Source organism: Sus scrofa, chromosome 13, assembly GCF_000003025.6.
Source record: "Sus scrofa isolate TJ Tabasco breed Duroc chromosome 13, Sscrofa11.1, whole genome shotgun sequence".
Taxonomy (NCBI): Eukaryota; Metazoa; Chordata; class Mammalia; order Artiodactyla; family Suidae; genus Sus; species Sus scrofa.
In genome coordinates, this window is record NC_010455.5 from 113,364,897 (window position 1) to 113,384,188 (window position 19,292).

General features: G+C 36.5%; 1 protein-coding gene across 10 annotated transcripts in view; it reads left to right on the forward strand.

The window, feature by feature from the left end:
* NAALADL2 (N-acetylated alpha-linked acidic dipeptidase like 2) overlaps positions 1-19,292 on the forward strand; it is a 1,365,504-nt gene that overhangs the window by 514,786 nt on the left and 831,426 nt on the right. The window contains exon 1 of one of the 10 annotated variants that reach the window (XM_021071193.1): positions 1,144-5,191. The exons of the other annotated variants lie outside the window; for them this stretch is intronic. The gene's annotated coding sequence lies outside the window, so the exon portion shown is untranslated. Of the gene's footprint in view, positions 1-1,143; positions 5,192-19,292 lie in introns of those variants that run through there. 10 annotated transcript variants of the gene reach the window in all.

Genomic DNA, 19,292 nt, shown 5'->3' on the forward strand with positions numbered 1-19,292 from the left:
ATGAATTTTGGTGCAAGTCAATAGAATCTTAAACTCTTAATACATTTTGACTTCATGTTCAAATCAATATAACCATTACATATATTCGGCTTACAAATTTTCTTAGTGGAAATAACCTACATGTTGGAGCAGAGTCTGCCCAAATAACTCGTGGTAAACCAATATTTCAACACATGGTAAATTCATTTCTAGCTAGAATTTTTCCTGTCTGACAAAGCACAATTTTTTTTTTTTAAATCAAGATTCACCTCCCACTGCAGGCAAAGCCTATATTTTAATCTATTTGTATATGCTGTTCAGAGCTAAAACTCTGCCTGCAATACTATTGTCAAATTGTATTTATGCTTGTAGCAATGAAGACTAATCATCTATTAGAAGAAGTAAAACCATTTATCAACCTGTAGAAATACTAAACCTTTATAAGGAAATTTACTACCTGTAGAGTTCATCCTGCCTGAGAAATGCCAATTTAAAAATTGTAACTTTAAGATTACTATAAAAAGCCAAAACATTAAATTTTTAAATAAAAGTATAAACACAATTTTTTGTTGATGAGTGTACTACTAGTTTCCCAGAATTTAGGAAGCACATTCTATTTCCTTTAGTTTGAATTGAAGCAGAATAATGTAGCTAATAAGGCCTCTACTCTATTTCATGTCTAGGATTTTAATATAAATGTAATATATTTTTCTCTCACCTACAGGTCTGGAATTATAAAAGTTTTCCAAAATTAGGTTTACTTCATTAACATTAAAAAGCAGGCTAATGACAATAGCTAGTGGGGAGAAAATTACATGTTTAAAAGGTAAATATTTTTCAATTTTCTCTCCAAAGATTTATTTTTACGATTGTCTTTTATACTATACATGCTTTTCCTAAGGAGTCTTGGCCTTGACAGTTGTTAGATTTATTTGAAATGTGTTAAATTTTGTACACTCCAATTTACCAAAGAAAGTATATTTCTCCCTTTTTTTTTTTTTTTGTTTTTTTGTTTTTTTGCCTTTTCTAGGTCTGCACCCACGGCATGTGGAGGTTCCTAGGCAAGGGGTCTAATTGGAGCAGTAGCTGCTGGCCTACACCGGAGCCACAGCAATGCAGGATCCGAGCCATGTCTATGAACTATACCACATCTCACAGCAACACTGGATCCTTAACCCACTGAACGAGGCCAGGGATCGAACCCACAACCTCATGTTTCCTAGTCGGATTCATTAACCACTGAGCCACGATGGGAACTCCAGAAAGTATATCTCTTTCAATGCTTACTAATACATGCATCAGTTATTCATAGAATAACCCCTTAATTAGTACCACTGGCCATATTATTCCCTGATATTGAAATAGTATGATAGCTATCAAAATAGCAATGAATTTAAATAATGGCTAAGACTTATTTACGGAATAATAAATGCATTACAGAAATTAGGCTTCTGAATTGTACCTGGTAAATACTTAGAATACCATTGGCTAATCAGCTACTGAAAGGGCATGTGTAATGTTAACTAAGGTAGTTCAAGCTTTGGACATGGACATGTTCCAATATTAAAATTATTGCCAAACTGATATTCTTATATACAACCTTTTGCTTTTAGGTCATTGAATTTTGCAGGAGGATGCAAGAATGCTTTCTCTCTCAAATGGAGAACTTCTCTAATTTAATTACCTTTCATTGATGTGCCAGATAGGTAGATTTGAAAAACATAAAAATAGCAAATTAGCTGTTAGTTCAGAAGTCAGCTTTAACCAGAGGATCAAGTACCTATTAAAAGAAATATGAATTATTCTTCCAGTTCACTGCCCTGCCCTACATCTAAAATATATAATATACATAAATGTCAACTTGGAGCTCAGTTCAGTTCAGCATCCATGTGTTGACCAGCTTTTATGAACCACCTTCTTTGTTAGGCTCTGGAGACTGAAAGGTAAATACGACATGAATCCTGCCCTCGATAACCATTCAGTTCATCTGTGGAAGATAGATCAGTAAGCACAGGATGGTACCACAGTAGAAGTATAGGCAAGCCTATCCATAATCTAAATGTTCCATAGGATCTTTTTGGAGGCCTTGCTAAGATTCCATAGATCAGGAGTTGGCAACCTTTTTTTCTGTGGGGCTAGATAGTAAACATTTTCAGCTTTGCCAGATATGCAGCCTCCGTCACAACTACTTAACTCTCCCATAATAGCTCAATAACAGACATATACAATATTTAAAGGAAAGCATCTGAGTCATCTCTAAACCTCTGGTAGAAATAGTCATGCTAGACTAGTACCTACTGCTAGAGTAGTACTTTTAACCTCTGTATCCTTCTCACCACAATTATTTCCTTTATTTTTTCCCCCTCCTTTTTTTGTTTTCTTCTTATTCTTTTTTTCTTTCCTGTCTTGAGTTGAATCCTGACTCCATAATTATAATCAGTTATACTTAGAGCATGACCATAACAAAGAGATCTTAGTCCCTTATTTCATAAGAACTTTCAATATTAGTATGTTACACTTTAAAACCTTTTTTTTTTTTTTTTGTATGTGGTCCATGCTCAATTACATTATAACTCATTTAATCCTTAAAACTAGCCTGTGAGGTAGGTATCATTTAAATTTCACATATAAGGAAAGTAAGCTTGGAAAAGAGAAGTGATTTGCTCAAGACTATTCAGCCTGCAGAACCTGGGAAACACATGTTTAATGCACTTGTCACAGTCATGACCTTTAACACACCACAGCATGCATAGAAAACTCCAGTCCTATTTATGGAATCAATAGCTAGCATGACCAGTTAACTTGTCCTGATTTGTCAGGGGCCCAGGGAATTCCCCAGAGAGGAGACTTTCAGGCTAAAACTGGGAGAGTTCTCGGCAAACTAGAATAGTTTGATCACCATCAATAAATAGCCCCAGCTCTAATTTCAGTGCCTCTTAAACTTGAATGTGCCTAAGAATCATCTAGAGATATTGCTATCAGATTCTGATTGCATAGACTTGGATTAGGCCTGGGAATTGGCATTTTTAACAAGCTCCTCTGAATAATGAGGTATTCTTGTCCGATCTCAGGGCTGATCCAGACCTCATCAGTCACAATCTGCTTTTTCACAGGATTCCCCAGGTGATTCACACATTCAAGTTTAAAAAGCTCAGTTCCTCTAGTCCACTTGTGATTGGGATAAAATAATCTCTACCTGTGTGTACTTTTCCTGGTTTTAGTGAGCCTTCCTGAATACAGCACAACTCTTTTCACTAATTTGCCTTTTTCCACCTTGCTAGGAGGTCAGACATCTCTTTCTTATACATTTACCTAATGGCTCACTCCTTATTTTTCCTAATATCCTATAACTTTCTTGACCCCACATATTTGAGCTCAATATTGGGTGTTTGTTTCTGCAGCTGTTATTCCACAAAAAGACAATTATTCCACTTGAAGATTTCAGCTTTTCAGCATCAAATAGAGCCTTAGAGTCATTTACTTTCAACTACAAAACTGTCCATGAGAATGTAGTCTGTAAGATTGTAAAAACAGTAAATTATTGTCTCAAAATATCCCCTGTGGCACCCACCAAAAAAAAAAAAAAAAAATTATTTGCAGTGGGCACTTCCTCTTGCCATTATTTCACTATAATGGAAGGTTATAGAAATTATACTGACAGTGATTTCTATGTTTTTACTATAGGTTAGGCATTGTTCTAAGTAATTACATTTTATGATGTGCTCTTTTTACCCTGATTATCAAGTATATCTACTGAGCAGAAAAACGCTAGTAACTTGTCCAAAATCAAAGAGCTAGTCGTAAGTGGTCAAGTCAGAAATAGGGGCCAGGAAGTTCATTCAGGTCCAGTGTAAATGACTTTGACCTGTACACTATGTGTTGACTATATTTCAGCCCCATGAGTGTTTCTTTCATAGCACTGACCACAATTTATAATTATCTATTTTAATTTTCACTTTCAATCTGCCTTTTGGATTTAACCCCCTTGTGAAAGGGATCATCTTTGTTTGGCTCCCCATTACATTTCTCAAGTTCCTGACATATACTAGGTACTCAGTAAATACTTTTTAAATGAGTGAATAAACAACAAAATAGTATAAGATTTGTACTCTATATACATGCAAAGTATAAAGTACTACAGAAGAGAGAAAGATTAAGTCACCCTGGGAGAACTGGAATCTCCGAAAACACTTCTGCCTGAGAAATGTTGTAACTTTGGAAACTAGGTTGATACTTTCACAGCATCTATTATTGGTCAAACTTCCACTTGAGACAATTACAGCTCTCCATGTTAGTAATAAGCTGGAAAAGGCTTTTCAAGAAATTATATACTAAACAACAAGGTCTCATTTTATAGCACAGGGAAAAGAATGTGAAAAAGAATATATATACGTAAAACTGAATCACTTCGTTGTACACCAGGAACTAACACAACATTGAAAATCAACCATACTTCAATAAAAAAGAAAGAAAAATGTTATAGACATACATCTATTTAAAATTTGGTGTACATGTATTTCATTTTATTGTAGGTTTAAGAAGTCAAAACACAATCATCTGTCATATTCACTGGGGATTGGTTCTAGGACCTCCATGGAAACCAAAATCTATGGTTGCTCAAGTCCCTTCTGTAAAAAAGCAAAGTACAGTCAGCCCTTGGTGTCCTCAGGTTCTGTGTTTGAGGTTGGTTGAAACCATACCTATGGAACCTGTAACTACTGAAGGCCAACTATGATCATTTTTTCTTTGCTGTTAAAGAAGTCGATGGGCTTATTTGGAAATAGTGCCGCTGCCATAAGTCATCTTCAGAATATTTAAAAAATCACGCTTCCTAAGTTAATTGGTAAGATGTAACAGCATTTGGCTTAAAGCAGTAAACTGAGTTTGCAATACACCTTGAAATATCTACCGTGGTTAAGATGAGCTGTGTAATAGCCTTAAATACTTACTACTGCTCTGACTCGAAATCCTGTGATTCCAGCTTGCCAGGCTTCCTGCTTGTTATCACCTCTTTATCTTTACTTACTACAGTTCCCACCTGGAATGCCTTTCCCTTTGATTAGGCCTATTTGAAACTGAAGCTTTTTAAACCTACCCACAATCCTCCAGTGCTAAGGAGCTTTCCAGGAGGACGCCAGCACCCTGACTCTTGCCTTCTCTGCCCTCTGGTACTTATGCCTCTGACAGAATCTTTGATAATTCATTTTGTGGGGTGAGTGTTCTTTCATTATTCTTCTGTTGTTTGTTTTGAATAATTTCTTGCCTCCATAACTAGATCATGAATACCAGGGACTGTATCTTATACTTTTCTGAGTCGTTTCCAAACCAAAAATTGGACATATATCAGAGGTACAGGAAATTCTTCTTGAATGATTCATTTGATTTGAACTTTATCTAAAGCTGAGCATGTTTGTGTCATTTCTCTTGGCGTCATGTAGCATGTTTACTCTAGGGCTTTTCCAAGTTATTTAAACCTGATTCTAAACCCAAACATAGTTGGTGGAAGGCCTTTTTGTTTTGTTTTTCATTTTCTTCATAGAACATAGTTCTTTGTGATTGGGAGTCTGAGGTAGAAGGAAAGCGGAGAGAAAAAACATTTCATCTTCCTGCTAAGTGTACAGGGCCCTTGGGGCTTTTAACAGCCACCTCTAAATCAGTTGAACAGATATTTTTACTAAAAGAAGGGATGTAGTTTCTGAAATATTGAAAAGTTCCTTTGTCAAATTGTTATTACTGTTTGCATTTTATATTCAACAAAACCCAGATGTATTTGGACATATTTTTATTAAGCCTTTTCTCTTTGGATGCTGTGAGCATATGACTTGTTCATTCTTATGTGTGCATAGCTTTCTGTGGATGAGTATAGAAGTTCCTTTTAGGTTTTTTTAAATTTTCTTTTTTGCACAGTTAGTCTTATCACTGTAAAATTCCTATTTGTTTAGTCACTTATTAGAAAGATTAATGTTATATATAGCCTGTTATCTTTGATAGAAACTAGATTTTGAAGGTAAATAATCTTGGATACAAATTAAGCATTCTGGGATGTCTCTCCATTCTCCCAAATCTTAACATGTTCTGAGTTATGTTCTTTACAGAGGTAATAAATGTTATCCTAGGTGCCATAAAAAAGGGAGTGATATGTATGTAACTAATTGCACTGCTAGTAAATTTGTATCAGTTTACAAATTAACAAGTATCAGATTGTGAGTTTTGAAGTAAGTAACCTATTTTAAACCAGAACTGTTGGGAGAAGTGAGGGGCTGAAAATGGACTTACCTAGTAGGCTTGAGGAGAAGATATAAAGCAAACCCAATTGTAGGAAAATCAGGAGGAAGGACAGCTGTGCAAGCTGCCTTTAGCCTTCAGCTGAATAGCATTAGGGATATCAGGTGAAGGTCCTAGTCTACTCCTGGATGGGGCCAAGAAATTGTACCCAGCTGATAACTCCAAACACGTTTCCTGGGGCTATAGATTTTAGGTCTGGAATGATCTGAAAAACTTTATTTTAGAAACACTTCCTCAAGAGATTCAGATCATCAGCCAAACTTGGGAATTACTGATTTCTTGGACTTAAAGAGCCCTTGCCCCAGGCCAATATTGGAGCTAGGAATATAGTTTCTTAGGCTGATGAAAAATCAAGTAGGCTATAAATGATGAGGTTGGGGCTGACATATACGCACTGCTATATATAATACATGGGTAACAGGGGCCTACTGTATAGGACAGGGAAATCTACTTGATAGTGTATGATAATCTATATGGGAAGAGAATCTGAAAGGGAATGTATATATGTATAACTGATTTACTTTGATGTACATCTGAAACTAATACAATTTTGTAAGTCAACTCAATGCCAATAAAATAAAAAGGAAAAAAATCAATTAGGCTAACAATCTACCATGGCCTAGTTGAAACTGGATCCTGTAGTGATGGGAGCTTTGTGTTCCATTTAGAAGAGTTTGGGTTTTATGCAGTAGGGGAAAAGAAGCCACTCGACCTCCTAGGATTCATTCTAGTTTCATGCTGGTCAAGCCATCATTGCTTATGGAGAGTCACTAGAAAATTATATTCTTATATTGAGCAAATTGAGTGCTCTTAGTAAAAACTGGTATAAAGAAAAAACTGGTATTTTTCTTCGTTTAAAAATAGTTTTTTTACCCTTAAATATACGTATTTTGTGAAAGTATATGTATTTATTTACTTTTTTTTGTTGTTGTTGTCTTTTTGCCATTTCTTGGGCTGCTCCCGTGGCATATGGAGTTCCCAGGCTAGGGGTCCAATCGGAGCTGTAGTTTCCAGCCTATGCCAGAGCCACAGCAATGTGGGATTTGAGCCGCATCTGCGGCCTACACCACAGCTCACGGCAACGCCAGATCGTTAACCCACTGAGCAAGGGCAGGGATCGAATCCACAACTTCATGGTTCCGAGTCGGATTCATTAACCACTGCGCCACGACAGGAACTCCTTATTTACTTTTTGAAAAAGGCAAGCCCAAATGAAATATTTTTATGGTAGTCCTCTAACATACATATATATATAAAACCAATCATAGATGATGACCAAATGCTTGTGCTAAGTTTTCTCTTGTTAGAGAAGTAGTTTCAAAACTCTAGCTGCCTCAAAAACCCCTGGAGGGCATATTAAAACACAACTTGTTGGGTTTTAGTCCCAGTTTCTGACTCAGAACAGAGTGGGCATAGATTTTTCACTTCTGGTATTCTCAGGTGATACTGATGTTGCTGGTCCCAAGATCATACCTTGAGAACTGCTGTCTTAGAGGATAGAGTGAACAGAGGAAGTAGTAATTTTCATTGGTGTTCTTCAAACTTAGTAAAAGTAGTGCTTAATTTTGGTGTGTTTATTGCCCACTGGACGAAATCGCCACATACCATCAATTTGCATATTAAAATGCTAATTTGGTAATAAACCACTATAAAAGACAATCATATTTTCTAATCCTAATAAAGAAAAAACAGGGACCAAATAATCATTAGGCAGGAAGAGTATATGCTGATTTGACATATATCAGAAACTGTTACCAATGTAACTATTTTGGCCTTTCTGAAGAAAAATGTTTTACTGCTTTCTTTGAAAGAAGTTCAAGATAGCTGCAGACTATAGCGTTTAGCTCCCAATGCTAGAATTTATGCACCTGTATTTAAAAGGTTTTTATTTTTAAGAAAAAATTAGAATGTATAACAAACCTAGGAATTTTTCAATTTTTCTAAAACATTATTTTTGCCATCAAAATTTGTGTTAAAAAGCTCTATGTTGCAAAGTTATATTTGTTTTGAATGATTTTATTCACAGAATTTGAGATTGTCCAAAAATAGCTTTGGTCTTGCATCAGAAATTTAGATAAAAGAGTAGTTTTTTGGGGGAGTTCCCTTTGTAGTTCAGTGGAAATGAATCCAGCTAGTATCCATGAGGATGTGGCCTTGCTCAGTGGGTCGGAGATCTGGTGTTGCTGTGAGCTGTGGCGTAGGTCACAGGTATGGCTCAGTTCTAGTTGCTGTGGCTGTGGTATAGGCTGGCAGCTGTAGCTCCAATTTGACCCCTAGCTTAGGAACTTTCATATGCAGTGGTGTGGCATATAGAAGTTCTTCTTCTTTTTTTTTTTTTTTTTTTTTTAAAGGGCTGAACCTGAGGCCTTAACCCCACTGAGCGAGGCCAGGAATGTGAACCCACATTCTCATGCATACTAGCAGGGTTTCTAATCTGCTAAGTCACAATGAGAAGTCCCAAGAATACTCTTTAAATTTTATTTTTCTCAATCTGGTATGAATAGTTTGTACTGGCTATAAAGAGATAATTCCTGAATACTTCATTATGGTCAGACTTAATTAACCATCATATTGTCACACTATCAGGACACTTAGTTCCTCTGATTTCTTAGCAGTTTGTGATTCATTCAACCATTTTCTTAAAATATAAATTCTAAATACATATTTTTAAAATGCAAAGAATGAATCTGTAAATTTATAGTAAATCAAAGAAGACAGGGCTATTTACTAGCACAACTATGAAAATATTAAAATTGCTGTTGCCTCTGGACTGATGTTCATTAATTTGGGTTTATATTATTTTTTTTCTTAAATGATAAATGAAGAGGATAGGCTATCACCTGGTAGTCTCAAAATACTTGCTCACTTATGTATTCATGGATGCCAAGAATCCAACAGCAACATCTATTGGCTAATCTTCTCAATGCAAAACCTAGATCTTTCTAACAACATAAGCAGTATTATTTGAATTTTTTATATCTTTTTTTTTTTTTTTTTGTCCTTTTAGGGCCACATTCATGGTATATGGAGGTTTCCAGGGTAGGGGTCCAATTGGAGCTGTAGCTGCTGGCCTACACCGGAGCCACAGCAATGCCAGATCCTAGCCACATCTGTGACCTACACCACAGCTCACAGCAACACCAGATCCTTAACCCACTGATCGAGGCCAGGGAATGAACCTGCAACCTCATGGTTCCTAGTCAGATTCGTTTCCACTGTGCCATGACTCATTTTTTTAAATCTTTATAACAAGTTTATTTATCAGATTACTATCCAAATAACATATTTACAAAATACCACATAACAACAAGAAGAGAAACAAAATGGCGATAAAATAATGCTTAAGAAATTGATTTTATTTGCTGAAATGTTTCTTGGTTGCCTTTGAGTTTAATCACACAGGCTATGTTTAGTGGATGGGAGTTTACCCCCCCCCCCCAAAGTAAGGGACAGCCATTAGAATCGATACATTCACAGTTGAGAGATGGAAATTGGTTAATCCCATACAGAATACTTTGATCATTTTATGCAACATGTGTTTTGAACCTGTGAACAATGTTGCTTATAGTCTATAATTTCTACAGAAAGATTAAGGGAGTGACAGAGGGATACTGTGGGCTATCTGTAGTTCAAATAAATAAAATGTTAGACAACAGCCATATGGTCTAAAACTATTCAGCTTTATTTTTATTTACTCAAAGTCAATTATGCCACATCTTCCAAAGGGATAAGTACACACTGGGGAATGTTTTGCTAAGAGAACATTACTATCTAAGAGGATTAAAGCACTTGACCTTCATTTGGCATCTACAGTCTGTTTCCACAACTTGGGCTGGTATCACCCCGTCTTGCTCCTGTATTATTGCTTCAAAATAGTTGTTTGGGCAGCAAAGTCCTAATACAGCTTTTAGGTGGTGCCATTTTCTATCTGAATTTAAGGAATGCATATCTCGAAAGATAAAGATGGAGAAACACAATGGTTTTGTCTGAAATAATGGTTTTACCAGCTATCATCAAATAATTCTTGGCCAGATGAGGAAATGTGAAACCAGTTGTTGCCAACGAGATCTTATTACCTAGTGGTTTTAATGGAATGATTTAGCAGTTTCTACCCTAGCTGTTTATTTATTCTATTCTTAGCAGTACCTCATCTAGTATCATAAAGTGAGAATGTTCTTTAAGTACAGGATATTTCAAGGCTCGTAGATGCCCCTAAATTGTGCATCTCTCACTGGTTTCCCACATATAACTTCCTTACTCGCCCAGTTTAAAAATTATGCACAATTACTTCATAATGTTTGGTATAAAGTAATAAAGAGATTACCACCTTTTAAAAATATAATGGTACTATAATTTCAGAACTACCAGATTTTAACTTCCTGCTGAAATGTCTTGGCTCTTGAGATATTTCTTGATTTTACTGTATTAACATACCTCTCATTCTTTTGGGAACTGACTTATTTTTCTTGTATTCATAGAGTCCCCTTGTGGAGGTGTGTGTCCCATAATTATATATGGCTCTATTATCTTGGCCATCACTTATGGGCCCCAAGGTGGGCTTCTAATACAGTCTTACAGAGATTCAGGAACTAAAGAGAGACCAGTTCTGATGATCCCAAGTTTCACAGTCTGAGGGATTCACAGAAGCCATTGAGGATTACCTCAATAGCTGTTATTTTGTCAGTGGACTACTTCCCATACAAAAATGCAGTCATTTTCCACAATTCTATTTTACACTGACTATATAGACATCTAATACATAGAAAGAGAAAAATACAGCGAATATTAGAGAAGAGAGTTGTAGCATCGGGGTGGTATTTGAGTATATAGCTCAAGTGGTATCTGAAGCCTTGGTGCATTCTGGCCTATAGCTCAGCTTTGTTGTTGATGGAGATGCCCCAGGATCCTTCTAAATTTTCTCCGTTTTGCTTTATCAAGTCTGAGGTGGCTTGCTGGTACATGATAGGGACAGCAGAGGTCCTGGAGTGTGGTGAGTGCCAAAAGCATGTGTTTTAACAGTGCTTCAAGTACAATGTGAAAGTAGGTCTCTCCTGACGTTCTCCTGGTAGATTGCACTGTTCGGATACTGTAGGATTACACTTGTGAGAACCAATGTGTTTATTAAGAATTATAATTTTATTAAAGCAGCATGTTTGGAAAATATAAGTTGAAAACATAGAAAAATAGAAAAAGCTGTCATCATCACAGTCGACATGAAGGTTATCAGCTACAATGTAAAAGACTACTCCTCAGAAAAGGCACAGGAACAGGAATGTGCAGCAATGCCAGTAAGATTAATGAACGTATTTTGTTTAGCACATATTGAGTGTGCCCAAGCAGAGATCCCTATAGAGGAAACAGAATTTGGCTAATATCCTTGCGGCATTGTGAGTTAATTCAGAAATAAAATATTTATTCCTGAATAAACATTTTATACAGTCACATGAAAACTTTTTCTTCATAATTAATGTGTTATGGCCATTATCTTTTTATTTTTTTTGAAGAAGATCGAAAATCCACAGTCCCTGGGCCAAATCTGGCCTACTGCCTGATGTTGTAAATAAAGGATTTGGGGGGGAACAAAGCCATATCCATTCGTTATAGTTTTGTCCATGGCTGTTTTCACCCTATAACGACAAAATTGAGTAGTTGTGACAGAACATATGCCCAGCAAAGCCTTTGTGTAAGAAAATTGATTTTAATGTCCATATTTTTTGAAGTATACTTAACTTTTCTGTGGTTTAACAAAAACCACTGTGTAAATTTAGATACGGCTACATACATTTTATGTTTCTCTCGTCCAGCACATCATAGGTGTACAAACTTCTTTGAATCAATCAATAAATTGCCTAATTCTTGTGATAGCTATCCTGATTCATTCCTCCATTTGGAGAAAAATCTCAGAATTTGAACTGCATTCCTGACTCCTTTCTAGGCTCTTCAGAAGTACTCCTTCTTATATACAACTGCCCTGGCTGTGTAAAGCTCTTCAGGAGCAGCAGAGGTTTTCCTAAATCCTCTCTTCCCCCCTGTTTAGATCTTCACTCCTTATGTTTTTATCAGTCTTGACAACCACCCTAAGGTTAAGTCTTTCTACAAGCTTGAGGCCTAACAGAGTTGAGGGCTTAATCCCAAGATACTGAAGGTTCATGTGTTATATCAGCTCTGGGTGGCAACATTCTCAGAAAATTGGATAAGAAACTGACAGAGAAGCTACAATTTCATCTCTTGACATTTACAAGAGTGTTATTAGGTAAAATTACTTAAATTTTAAAATAGCCCACCAGGCTCTCCATCATCAGAAACACATACATGCATGTGCGTGCAATGGTAGGAGTCCGTACTATGCCTTTCTGACCTCATCTAAAATCCTCTTCCTTCTTACTGCTTCTCACAGGATGGGTTGTTCCACCTCTTGGTCCTGGGCCAGGAAAGAGGACAGCTCTTTCTCTCTGGGGCTCATTCTCCTAGACTCCTGTGTGGTTTATTCTTTCATATCCCTAATGTTTTCCCTGCAACTGTACTGAAAATTATACAACCCCTCCTGATACACACACTCCCTATTCACTGTTCCTATTTATCTTTTCTTTAGCACTAATTGATGTAAAAAATACTTCACTGCTCCACTTTGCCTACAAGAAGTTAGCCCTTTTGAGTTCAGAAATTTTTGATTGTTTTTGTTTCATCTACTTTTTATTTTTTTGTCTTTTTGCCATTTCTTGGGCCGCTCCTGTGGCATATGGGGGTTCCCAGCCTAGGAGTCCAATCGGAGCTGTAGCCACCTGCCTACACCAGAGCCACAGCAACGCGGGATCCGAGCCACATCTGCAACCTACACCACAGCTCACAGCAATGCCGGATCCTCAACCCACTGAGCAAGGCCAGGGATTGAACCCACAACCTCATGGTTCTTAGTCGGATTTGTTAACCACTGAGCCACGACAGGAACTCCTGTTTCATCTATTTTTAATACTTAGAATGGAAGGTTCTCTTGAACTTTTGGTTGAACAGCTGAATAAATGGCATAAACCATTTGGAAATGAATGAAATGACATATAACCACTTGTAAAGGATGTGAATGGTATTAATTACATGTGTATAAATTATAAGAGATGAGATTTCTATTGCAGTTTATTGCAAACATTTCAAAGTTACTTGCTTCTTCTAGGATTAGAAAACATTTCTGTACTGGTAGTGTAGCTCACCAAGATAAAAGTAGCCACAACCCTTACTCTTCAGTTTGAAGTTTCAAATACAGACTCCAGCCATTTATATTCTTAGGGCACTGAAATCTCATCCTATTAAACATGCACTATACTCACAGTAAGGAAATATACAACTCATTTTGCACATTTATTTTTCCTTGCTCCCTCCTTTCCTCTTTTCCAGCCTTTCCTCTTGGCTTTAGGGACCTAAACCTCTTCATAGAGCTTAGGAATGCTACTTTGAGATTTCAAAGAATGATTTTTTTTGTGTGTGTGTGTTTACTCATACAATATTTGTCATGTGCATTAGATTTTTTCAATAAAAAGTATTGTCAAATAAGCAAATACTGTATAATTACAAAATAAGTCTATTGCATATCATCTCACGGAGGCACAGACTTATAAAGGTCATAATTTGGCACAAAGAAAATTGAATTTAAAAATCCTATTATATTTTGAGACAGGCTTAAAAAACATACCATTTGGTAAACTTAATACTTCTTGGTATCATGTTCAGCCTCACTGTTTACTATGTGAAATGAAACAATGACATCAATATTTGAAGGAATTTTTCCAGATTTTTCTATTAATCAATGCATGTGTGTGCATGAATTTAATAAAGCCCTTAAAAGAATGTGAGAAGCATATTCCAAATAAACCTACTTGAATGTTAGAGGAAAGCCTCTCCTTCCATTAGAGCAGTGCATTAAACAGTTGCTGCTTGAATGGTCACTCTTATGTCACACTGAGTACTAAATTTTTTGGCTATCCTCTTTGTCTGAGACCTGATAATGCATAAAGATGCTTAATTTTAGGAAGCACTTATGATAATACCTAGTCATCACAGCTTAGGCTCTAAGGAGTGTCCCGCCTTTTCCTGCCTTAATGAAATCATGTTAAGTAGTATGTTTCAGAAAACAGAAAAATCGTGTCATTTAGTTTTACAGCGGAAGTTTAAAAAGTCAATTTAGATCTAAATATCCAGTTTTTTTGTTGTCGTTGTCATACATTATACTCTAATTTTGCTAGTTAGATAGAACTGTCAACTTCTTTTAAATAAAAGCTTATTGTAAGGGGAATTCCCACTATAGCACAGTGAGTTAAGAATCTGACTGCAGTAGCTCCCATTGCTGTGGAGGTGTGGGATTGACCCCTGGCCCCCCACAGTGGGTTAAAGAATCCCGTGTTACTATAGCTGCATTGTAGGTTACAGCTATGGCTTGAATTCAGTCCCTGGCCTGGGAACTTCCATATGCTGCAAAGGTAACCATAAATTAATAATGATAATAGTATGTTACTGTAATGCATTCGATAAAAAAAATTAGTCGCAAAATTTTATAAACTTTTATCAGGGTTAAAAGCCTTTTGAAAAATTATCCCAAAACTATATATGAAATATTTTAATTTAAAAGATTTATCATAATGTATTTAAGCTTAATTTTTAATTTGGATATTACTTCTTATTTAACTTTGCTGATAATTAGTTTATTTTAGGGTTTGTTTATATTGTTTTGGAGGGAGGGGTGCTTTTAATTTCCTCCTTACCAAGAACTCATTTACCTTTTGAGAAAAAACTGATATTCTGAATAGTATAATAATTACCTGAAACTGCTTTAATATTAGTTAAACAGAAGTAAATGATTATAACATGTATTATACATTTTAGTAAGAACAAACTACACTCTCCTTTCACTCACTAAATATACACTAAGTATTTATTAAATACAAGTTTAATTTAGAGGGATTTGTGTGACTTTTTGGGTTTTTTAGGAAAAAAATTAAAACTCGTTTATATACAATTTTTCCCAAAAATCATTAGGAGGACTTGATGAAAGTATAATTTCAGTTAAAATTAGTTGAAATAGGAGTTCCCGTCGTGGCGCAGTGGTTAACGAATCTGACCAGGAACCATGAGGTTGCTGGTTCAGTTCCTGCCCTTGCTCAGTGGGTTAACGATCCGGCATTGCCGTGAGCTGTGGTGTGGGTTGCAGATTCGGCTCGGACCCCACGTTGCTGTGGCTCTGGGGTAGGCTGGTGGCTACAGCTCCGATTCGACCCCTAGCCTGGGAACCTCCATATGCCGCGGGAGCGGTCCAAGAAATAGCAAAAAGACAAAAAAAAAAAAAAAAAAAATTAGTTGAAATAATTAAGATGACAGGAATTTTAAGATACTAAGTTTATAATTGATTTCATAGGAAATATAAAAAGTAGATAGGTTTAGTTAAATCTTTTCCATAAAATCCAATTTTAGCTATATAACACATGCTTTTGGAAACCTTTTAAAATTATAATATTTTAATATAATACTTTTCATTCTTTAAAAATACATATAATCTAAAAATGGCAAGCATGGTGAGTAGTGTCTCCCCACAAAGAAACCTAATTTTAAATACTTGTGAATATGACCTTACTTGGATCTTTGCATATATAAAGTTAAAATGAGGTCATACTAGATTAGAGTGGATCTAAAGTCCAATGACAGGTGTCCTTATGAGAAGCCATACGAAGACACAAGCATATAATTATATCACTTTATATGTGACATGTGGTAGGATGCCATGATGGAAACACATTGGGGTGGTTGTTCTTCTAGCCAAGAAGAATCAGGGATTTCTGGACACCAATAGAAGCTAGAGGAGTGGCATGATCACATTCTCCTTTATATCCTCTAGAAGGAAACAACCCTGACAACACCTTTATTTTTAGACCTCTTGCCTCCAGAAGTGTGAGAATAAACTGTTTGAAGACACCAGTTTGTGGTGATTTGTTATGGTATCCCCAAGAAATTAATAACAGGACTCTAATTTGTAAATTAAATCACCTTATGGTCAATGAAAGAAGAATCTCTGTTAATTTTATATTGAAAATCACTAAGGACATAAACATATGCCTCTTATTTCAGGAACTTTAGTCATAAATGATGTCTATAAAATTAGTAGCTCTCCCCAACCCCCCACCCAGTGTTACACTTAGGATTAAGTACTTCTGCATAGAATAGGAGAGCAAATAACAGTAAGTTCTAGAGAATAGAAATTGTACTATTACTGAAGTCCAGAGGTAGGTAGGAAGGCAAGGATCAGTGTGATGCTCTGTCTTGTCCCACTGTATGTATCATGTGGCTTTGTATAAGTCAAAAATCATTGCTTGAGCTCCAGCTATTACCTGTACAGTTGGCAGGTGGAAGAAAGGAGATGAGGGTCACACTCCCTCCATTTAAGGGTACTTCTCAGTAGCCACACATGACACTTCTATTCCTATCCCATAAGCCAGGTGTGAATCACCTGGCCATGGTTCACTGAAAGGTAAGTTGGTTGCCCTTTTTCCCAGTGGTTATGTGCCTAGCTGAAAATTAGGGGTCCCCACACTAATAGAGGAAAACAGATATAAGGAGAACCAGCAGTTTACACCACATCTAAGTATACAAAAATGAAACAAATCTATCTTCACATTATGATATAGAAGTTGAAATGAAAGCAAGTCAAAAAGGGACATACCTCCCCCGCCCCCCCCAGCCCCAAGAACTCTCAGTTCTACTATATAAGTACCTAGTGGATCTTTCTACTTCTTTTTGTCTATTGATGGCCTCTTCCATCTAGACAACTGAAACAGCATCCTCCTAATTAGTTGCCCTGTCTCTCTACTCTTGTACCTTGGAATGTATCTTCACCCTTTATTGCTTTTCAGTGTTGCAATGATGATGTCTGGGATGTTAAACATGTCTTTAAAAAGTCCTTTGTGAGGTTCTTAGCATTTTCAGGCTCTACCACTCTTCATGGCATTCCCTGTCATTCTGGGTTTGTCCTTCATTCCTTCAGTGTTTTAGTCTCTAAAGCCTTCATCATTGTACCCACTTTTCTCACTGCCAGGATATTCATACCTACCGTCTTTACCTAGATTCCTTCTACTTCTTTAAACCTCACCTTAAACTTTGTATTCTTAGGGAAACCTTTTTGAGCTCAGTTGTATCAGCTCAGTAAATTCCCTGTACATATGTACTCCTTGCTTTTTTAAAAAAACTACCAAACTCATTTAGAATTTTTTGATTAATATTGATCTCGCCCACTAGAAAAGGACATCTTTGTTTGCTCCTTTATCTCCAATTCCTAATATAGGGCCTAGGAAATATTCATAGTAAGGCCTCACTAATCATTTGAGATTAAAAATTCTCAGTTTTATAAGAGCTACTCATAAATGTCTGTAGCATTTTAGTAAATATTCTGTGTTGTTAATTATGCATTGTTTTTCTAGATTCTAGCATGATTTTAGGCCTATAGTAGTATTTTATGACTACTTTCTGAATGAGTAGTATTACAACACTCTGTGAAAATATTAACCAACAATAATTGGTTCTTCTGTATGGTAGGCATGGTGCTAAGAGCTAGACATAGTGAATAAAACAAGCATTGATCTCATCCTCATAGAACTTTCATTTTTTGGATCAATTATTTATATATCTAACAACATCAGGATTTTTAATAATACAATATGGTGTGTCTGTACGATAGAATATTCTGTGGCCCATTAAAACAATGTGGCAGAGACACATCTTTTGACCAGAAAAGGTATACTGATAAGTGGGGGAAAAACATCAAGTTATAAAACAATATGAACTACAGATGTTAATTTAATAGAAGAGTCTATCTGGATTAAGCCCACAATACAAGAAGTGATTTTTTTGAGATGTTATTAAGAATGGTTATCTCTGAGGTTTCCTTTTGTTTTCCTGAAATGTGCTTATTTAAAAATCATAGAGGGAGTTTCCATTGAGGCTCAGTGGGTTAAAAACCCAACTAGTATCCATGAAGATGTAAATTCTATTCCTGGCCTCAGCAGGGTTAAATTTTCAGTGTTGCTGCCAGCTGCAGTGTAGGTTGCTGATGGGGCTGGGAGTCCAGCGTTTCTGTGGCTGTGGCATAGACTGTTAGCTACAGCTCCAATTTGACCCCTGGCCTGGGAATTTCCAAATGCCCCAGGCTTGGCTCTAAAAAGAAGAAGAAGAAGAAAAAAAAAAAAAACCATAGAAATTAAAGAAATTTACTTAAGAGTAGTATCTTTTTAGCATTATTAGGCTCTTTTTCAATAATTCTACTTTTTTCCTGTCATGGCGCAGTGGTTGACAAATCCAACTAGGAACCATGAGGTTGCGGGTTTGATCCCTGGCCTTGCTCAGTGGGTTAAGGATCCAGCACTGCTGTGAGCTGTGGTGTAGGTTGCAGATGTGGCTGGGATCCCGCGTTGCTGTGGCTCTGGCGTAGGCTGGCAGCTACAGCTCCGATTGGACCCCTAGCCTGGGAACCTCCATATGCTGCAGGAGCAGCCCTAGAAATGGCAAAAAGACCAAAAAAAAAAAAAAAAAAAAAAAAACTTCTACCTTTGGTCTGGAAGTCAAATAGCTATTTGTATGAAGGGTCATGTGAATCATAACACAAGTTTCTTGCATAAGTATTTTAGTTGAAGGATCATAGCTACTTGCCCCATAGAATGAATATGGCAGTAATAAAAACTTAATTCAATGATTTTGAATAACTTACCTTAATTTACATGGACGTAACTTACACTTTATATCTTATGGAACTGATTGGTGACATGGTGAGCATAAACTAAGTAAAATAGCTAGGCATTAGGCTGCTGTGTTATAAGCATCAATCTAAATACCTAATATATTCTATAGCTAATGCTCACAACCATCTTGTAAGGTGCCTATAAGTAACTTGCCCAAGGTTACTCACTAAGTGGCAGACCAGGGATTTGAATCTGTCCAATGAATTCTGGCACAGAATGGATGTCAGCAGGAAGAGGAGAAGGTCATGCAATAGTCTGCAT